Genomic DNA, 8,667 nt, shown 5'->3' with positions numbered 1-8,667 from the left:
CATAACGGGTTGTAGTTTGTAGGAGTACTATTAAGCATTACAAGATAAACCGTGTAAATCAAAGTCGCTACCGCTACCGTCCGTGAACGCACGCTTATTTCCTCTGTCATATAATGTTAAATAAATTATTCTTATGGAACTACAGAGCAGAGGCGCTGCGATTGCGTGCCCTCATATCGTAGGTAATTATTTCGAGGATAATAACCGCAAAATTTACTATCCTTATTTGGCACGTAGCTTGTAATCTGCTATATTCATACAGTTTTAACGTGAAGGGAAATGATACAAATGCACGGCTATGTATTGTAATTAAACCCGTAAATGAAGTACAAAAGTTCTTGTTATTCATGGACATGCTTGAAATTAATCAAAAGACTGATCTTTACAGTAAAAAAATCAATAGGTATTTTGTGAGTATGAACATAATTTGAAAAGTTAATTTAACACTTTAGAAAGTTTCGCCTTAAAACTTGTGATATTTTAGTAAATAAAAGAATTTATAAAAATAGAATGGAAAAATCAAAGTTTCCCAAAAGCCATCGACCCAGTTACAAATTTCCGACGCTTCGCACGGTGTGCATCAAATTGAATTGATCCCAAGAGGAGCTGTCCATTTCAATTTCCTTCTAACAGTGCCTTGAAATATTTGTGAGTTCATCCGCTCACCTGCTAGCTTAGAAATCATGCATACGAGCTTTAGGGGGGCATAAAGTAGTGTGTAAGCAAAAAAAAACAAAAGGAGATCGTTTATTCCATTTCTTGTGCGTGTCATTTGTTTTTAAGCTGTTTTAGGCTGAGTTTCACCACTAACTTTGACCGTAAATATAACGAAAACCGGTGCTATTTGTATGGAGTTTGACAGATTTTTGAAGTTTGTCAAAGTTAAAGTACGATGGTGCAACCAGGCCTAAGAATCATCAAATTTATTTTCAACTGCTTAAAGTGCAAAGAACTTTCAGGTTTAGTTTCTTAACTTATACCGTTTATAGCTCTTTGAGTTCGAATTAGCAATATTAAGTCCTTCGATACCTACGAGACTAGCTAAATTATTGACAGGCTAAGTTTGTAAGTGATGAGAGTATCGTGAACCTGCTATTAGTTTCTCGTCTTGTTCGAAACTTTGACTAAGTAGCAGTGATCCGTTTTAAGCATCAAATAAATGTGTGTGCCGCCATCAATTCTGAGTTAAGCTTCAACCACACCACCACACCGCGTGGACTGTCATGGGTCGCGCGACCTGTCATTGGCATAGGCCAAATAGGCCGCGTGCAGATTGCCATCGCCAGAGTGATCATAGGATCACTCTGGCGATGGCAATCTGCACGCGTTGGTGTGGTTGAAGCATTAAGTGTGCCTATGTCAAGCCAACATTTAAATGGAAATGGAAATGAAAATGATTGCCAGTTGTAATTAGTACGATTACTCATCTAGACAAGTGTGCGTTAGTGTAATGAATCAGAGAGTGGAGGTACAGTCGACAGCAATTTATCAAGTTAAAACTATTTGTATCAAACACTTGCGTCTTTAATTGGCGATATGAAAATCTAGCTTTTAAGGCAACCCTATGTCTTTTTTTTTTCACTAACATAATAATATTATTGACGGGATTGCTACCCTGTACCTTAATCGAGTTTCCGCACTGTTGCAGCGCCATGATCACGGAGTAACTTAAATCAAGGTAGCAATCTCGTCAATAATAATTAAAAAATGTTGTTATAAAATTTAGAAGAATGTAACTATCTTTCAATTGTATAGGTCACACGCATCTACACAAATTCAAGGCAAGTATACAGTATTAGGGTGGGTGTACCAGTAACAAACCGAATAAGCGACATTTTAAAAGTAATTTTGATATTGTGACTCAATTATTACAACAATCATTGCAAAAAAAAAGAATTAACTACTCCTTGTCTATCATAGAATCAAGTAGCTTATTCCAATTTTCTTAATAGCTGTAAGGTTTATTTTTATTTAACAATCAATGTGGAAAGTCGCAATGTGCCTAAGGTTGACCAGATCGTACCAAGTCGTGTTTGTCGCTTTTATTTATGACTAATGATTGGTAGAAGTACGGTAGAGCTACCAAACGTAACAAAAGTGGCGGGAAATTCGACAGATTGTTAATATTTTGATGTGAAATTAGAAATGGTGTACTACTGGTTCCTGGTGTGGGACTGGTGCACCCACCCTACATTAATGTTCTATTTAATTAACCCATTAAATTAAGAACGTGCAAATTATTTTGCTATGGTAACAATAACGCGGCTAACAGTTATAGGTTTGACACTAAATTCAGACATACATCTACGAGTACTAAGCCTACTTACAAACTCTCACACCTACACTAGTTACCTACTTGACGACATTTCAAGTAAAGTCTTAGGGAGGGGGATGTTTTAGTTCTAAATATCATTTTAATAATAATAGTATTATATTTTCACTATATTTTTTAAGCTCTCTCATCAAGGTACATTATCATCTCTAATAATGACGCTGAGTAATTGCCGCAGATCTCAAATTCTCCCCTAAGATGAAACTGTTAACGCGCAGTGGGTAATTTATTTCAATTATTAATTCAACGAAGTGAAGCCCGACAGATTCAGTGAATCATTTTTCTCGTAGGGAATGCGCAGACGTTGACAAATGAGCGAATTATTCGGTCACTTCACTATATGTATGTAAGTTTCTAAGATGGGACTGGAAAGGGGATCGTGTGATCCCGTTTTTTGCTCTATCTTGTTTGTGGTTAGATGAAGTTGAGGAAACATCCTTAGGCTGGGAAAGTAAGAGAAATGATAAGTATTTAGTAGTTACAAGATTGAAGTTTAATTATTATCATTAAATCGGCAAATAGAATCTAGAAATGATTATTTATGTTATTTTTAACATTAGTGACCATGAAAGTTTAAAACAATGTAAGTACTATGATTATTTACGAAAAAAATTATTCACACGTAAAGTATTAATTTTAGCAACGTTGAAAAATGTAGTAACAAAGTTACAGAAAAAATCCATTAAAAGAAAATAAGTAGGTACTTTGTTTTGTTTTCACTTGTTCAAAAAAGCTCCGATCTAATAATGAAAAGCTTGTTTTTTCGCCCAAACAAATTGCTCGTAAAACATGCAATAACGTTTTTGTGAGCGACGCGAGATAATAGAGCTACAACTCCGCCCCAAACAAGACGCGAGCTTGACCGACATTTTAAAAGATTGGGTTTATTAACAGGCTGTATGAGAGATATGGTCGGATGGGCCGCTTATATTTCAGCGAGAGAAATCGCCGGCGATTTATTTGAGTTAAGCGGCATAGATAAAAATTGACCGCTCTCAACGATTCTGCGGACTGTTGTAAGGCAGAGGTTTCAATTTTTCACGTCAGAGTTGGCGATGCGAGCGAGAATTACTTTTCGAAAAATTGACACATAGCTGTATGATACGCTGCTAATATGAAATGTCTTTTATTCAGTTTAGACCAAGATTTGACACTTATAAAATAAATAAAAATTGCCCTGAATAACAAATACAAATATACAGTAGATTTATTTCATAAACACATTCTTTAAATTCTTTATTGAATGTGTACTCCAGCTACCGCTGAAATGTGTACAAACTCGTACATCCTACTTGTCTGTTGTTGATTGGCTCTCTCATTTGTATGTTCTCAATTTTTAATTTAAGGATAGCTAACATTATTAATCATGCTGCATTTTGGTATCTCATTTAATATCAGTAGCATAATTTCTCCAAGGAAACATAAGGCGATACCGCTAAATATTGGAAACGGCAATGAGCTCCGTAGACAATGAATAATGAAAACAGATGACGCGTTTGAAAAGAAAATGCTTCGCAGAGAAAATGAAATATTTAGCGTCTAGTTACGGTGGGTGGGTATTTGCTTTTTACGTTTTTTTCGGTCTGCAGTGTCAGGTCAGAGCTGTCTGTGATATTTGAGATGAAATAATGTTGTTGATAAATGTCTTTGATATGAAATTCTATCAGACTTCTATGGTTTCATGTCTCAGACTTTGTTGAACATAATTTGATCTATTTTAACGAGTTCGCGTAGAGCGCTGAGCATGTAGTACCTTAAAATATTTTTATAAAAGCTGGGTTTGTACTTACATGACATGCACATTTTCTTCTTCAGTGAGTATTTTCAGAACTTCAGGAATTACTTCAGTATGCTTACCATGAGTTTACGTTAGGTGTGCACGTTAGCGACTGCGTAAAAAAATTACAATGTATGACATATTGTGCAGAGCCCCTGACGGCTACTTTTAGGAAATAAAATCTTCATAGATTTTTTTGACGTATCCGCTAGCGAGCACACCTAACCTAAACTGATGGTAAGCAGTGTCCATTTTATTAATGAAAGTTCAGTATTGAGTCTGTAACACATAAAACAAAGGCAAATTTGTAAGAATGCTGAATACTTTTGAACTTCTCTGGTCCAAAATTAGACCTTACAACAATTGGTAGTTCTCTAGTCCAAGTCCACAATCCAATTTGCTAGGACTTGGATATTGAAGTCTACATTCATTAGCATCGGTTATTGTTATTATGGCGGCTCAGGGGACCCATAAACTCAAGCTGACTGCCACTGTCTTGGACTGCCGTAATGGGCCATATCCCAAATTATGTAAGATTACGGGATAAGGATAACGACGGGGTAGGGACATTTTGAGTTATGCAGCCAAGTTTCAACTAGATCCCTATTAAGTTAACCTTACCGTAAAGGTATTTCATAAAAAAATACGTAAAGAAATTCAACTCCCGTGAGGATACTTCGTGAATAGGTAATTTGTAAGTGAGATTGTTACAATTTTCTTAAAAAAATACCTTTAGATGGTTCAGTTTAACGATTATGGTTCAACCCTGATGGGTTGTGAATATGATTAAAGCTTGAATCGAAAATGTAATGCATTTTTCACCCAATTTCAAAAGGCCTACCATTCAGAGCTAAAACAGGACAAACGCGTAGTTTCATCAATCAACGTCGGTGCGTGAGCGAGAGAGATATAACTGTGACGTGAACAAACTATCAGAATATTTGGCACTGCAAATACATACGTACGTTTGACATTCTAATATAACCCTTACGGTTCTGTACATACGTGTTTTTGTCATTATGGCACATTCAGTACAACCCCGTTGTAATTGAAACCAGGAAGAAATGCGCAGCGCGTCGTGTATATTCGAATTTGGTCCTTGTTGCTATAGTAATTAAGTTCTGTACGTGACATATTCATCATGAATGTGATTGAAACTAGGAAGATACTTGATGATAAAGGCGCCTAATTGATTGCCTTGCGTTACCACAAAGGTGATTAGTCACTCAATTAGGTATCTGCTTTCAATGTGTATGGTAATAATATTTGGGGAATAACTAATCGTGTTTTGAGGACGAGATTGCTGCTCCAACATGTTTTTTATACCCTATGGAGTTTGCATTCAAAGTTATATTAAGAACCTATACATTTACAAACCAGTCGAGTTAACTGCGCACCTGGCTGCCGTGACGTTTAAGTGAAATAAAAAAATTCTATGCCCAAGATATACCTACCAAGATATACCTACTAAGGACTGTAATAAAGAAGGCTATTAAAGTATCGGTCGATTTAATAATGGGTGGGAACAACTAGCAGCAGGCGTGTCTAAGTGAAATTTCATATTTGGTGTACTACGTAGTGCCTTTAATGTGAGGCAAATAACCTCTTATTATAATTGGGTACGTTCACAATCATTTAAATAATTACACAGTAGTATTTGTACCGTAGAAAAATCAGTTAAACAAATTCAAATGTTCCTAGTTCACAATCTCTAAACTCACTGTTACTTTAGACCGATATTCTCGGACGCCGCTCCGTGCGTAATCGCCCTTAAAATGGATGACGTGAAAGAGTCCACTCCCCTCGCCAAAAAACACGTACCAAACCTAACGTAAACACGGCAAAGACTGTTATGGGATCGCCGGATCACCCGTCGAGTGCAGCTGACGCCAACTCCGATTGGATGTCCTCGATCTGATTAAGAAATTAAAAGGAAAAATAACTCGTCAACGTCACTGCCTCGACTGGAAGAAAATAAACGTGTTTACGACACGACTTTTTTATTTTATTGACAGGATAAAATGTGGTTTAACTTTTTAGGGTCGCCTTTCTTGAAAATACTTACTTCGCAAGTTACCTACAAGGAGATGTATGAAAAATTAAAGTTCAATACGGATCTGACTCACAACTGGGTTTTTTATCTTGTGACGTATTTACATTAGTACATTTTTGTGCAAATTCTGAGATAAAATGATAAGGTATGCCCCGCAGATATAGATGTCAATTTTCATGTGAGTTTTACTTCAAGTTAAAATCCCGTATTACGACTACGGCGTCGTAGTCATTACTACGAGCTACGAGACGTCTACGACGTAGTCAGTCATTATATTCGACCTCTTTTGACACGATTACCTTTACTCACAATACACAGGTATGAACAAATAAAAAGTCCTACTTAATTACAATAGAGTAAAAAGCAATTTGACATACATTTCTAAACAATTGGTCATTTAGGACAAATTACGCGAATTTGACAAATTGCGTGCCGTGTAATCAACTCAATGTATCTACCGTAATGGCTAGTCATTGCATTAACCTTCACTATACTTTTTTCAGTAGCACAAAACAACTGCAACTATGTGCCTTAGTTACAGTATGAACTCGGTCATAATTTCCTTGTCACCGCGCTGACGTGGCGAGCGGTAAATATATCGAAGGGGTGTCCACGGTCCGTATCACCCATGAATATTACATGAAGCGACCCCTGATCGCCGCATACCTACCGACGACAACCTTTACCTAATTGAGGCACGCTTGGCCCTCGCAAAATTGCCGTTTTAGTGGTTTGTGGACCATGATGACGCGACTAATTTATTAGTGTGCATCATTGATGCATTGGTATAGGTTGATGCAAAAATTTGGGGTAAAAGTACTCGTGCATCTGCATGCTCCTATGTATTGTCTTCTTATGTACGAGTTGCACCATAGTACTGTTACAAACGTCAAAAATCTGTCCAACTCCATACAAAAAGCACCGGTTATTGTCATTGTTACGGTTAAAATAAGGTGGTGCATCTCAGTTTTAAAAACAAAACAAAGATGACAACTGTGTAAACTTATATTTTTTTGTTTTCAGTAAGCAAACAGGAAGAAATGGAAAGGAGTCCACGTACCGGCAGGTGCATTCACCATGTGGACAGATGACCTGATAAAGTTTGCAGGAACCTGGATGCAGATCGCTTCAAAACAGCCAATCTGGAAATCATTGGGAAAGTATGTTTAGCAGTTGACGTCCTGTAGATGCAATGATGATAATAAAGTACGAACCAAGAATTTCTTTAATTTTCGACGAAAGAAAGAAGAAGTAAATCAATGCTAATGTTTTTCTCTTCTTTTCAACAAGAAAAATAAATTAGCAACCATATTAAAATAGATGCCAGCTAATTTTATATGAATGACGTCAGAGCAGCGTTGAGACGCTCTTTAGCTTCCTCGACATTATGCTGAGTGGGATGGCCATTTTACCATTCTTAATTAAGTAAGAAAGTACATATTTTTTTATATTTATTTTTATAATAGCTTTTTCTTGTCTCTCAATATGTGTGCTAAGTATTATTTATAAAATGTATGTTCACCTTTAATATAAGAGTATAATGGCTGAGATGCACCATCTTATTTTGACTTTAACAAACGTCAAAAATCTGTCAAACTCCACAGAAAAAGTAACGGTTAAAGTAAGTTGGTGCAACTCAGCCTATGTATATATTGTTAAAATTACAAAAATACTTACTCCTTAAATTCATATTATCGAGACAGTAGCAAGTGGAAATCGCACAGTTCAAATTTAATGCGATCGAACTCCATTCCGCGCTCCGCGGCGCCCGGCGCGTGCCAGCGTGTCGTGAATGCACTATAATTATAGGAAATTGTGCACAATTTACAGAAAACACGCTGACGATGACATTGTAGTGTAATTGCATAACTCGGAATATGGCCAGTGTCCTTTCCGATTTTTTCTTTGGTACAGTGATTATGAACCTTGTATATCCAGGTTTTGATTCCTAACTTTGGTTACCACGTTATTTGACGATTTTTTAGTATGGACCAAGTAGGTATGGATAGTTTCAAATATGTACTTTTTGGTCTAGGATTTGATGCTCAATGTTATTTTAATTTAGTAAGTTACGTTGCAGACTGAATTAACATGATCTTCACCTATGAAAGATGTGTTCAAGCTTCGGAGGTTCTTCCATTGGTTTACCTAACTGACACATATCATTAACAAGGTATGTCGCTAGTAATATTATTCCAACCTACATAAAATAATGAAAAATAATTTTAGTGCGATCGATAATGTAATAGCGGAAAAATACTGAATGAACTTCATTTATTTATAAATCCCACCCTGTCTAGATAATAAATCACTTGTCCTGATTGATTGAATTGAATGTTTATTTAATGAAACCTCATGGGTTTCTTGTTAATAATTAGTGAGATTTCAGAGTCATTATCTACAAAAACTACATTAAACAACAAGTGCTGCGCGTGAAAGATTTTTCGATATTATGAAAAATCCATTACTTCGACAAGGTCGGGCAAACAAAAGATACAATTTTAT

Source organism: Ostrinia nubilalis, chromosome 12 (genome assembly GCF_963855985.1).
Source record: "Ostrinia nubilalis chromosome 12, ilOstNubi1.1, whole genome shotgun sequence".
Taxonomy (NCBI): domain Eukaryota; kingdom Metazoa; phylum Arthropoda; class Insecta; order Lepidoptera; family Crambidae; genus Ostrinia; species Ostrinia nubilalis.
This window is presented reverse-complemented; position numbering follows the sequence as displayed.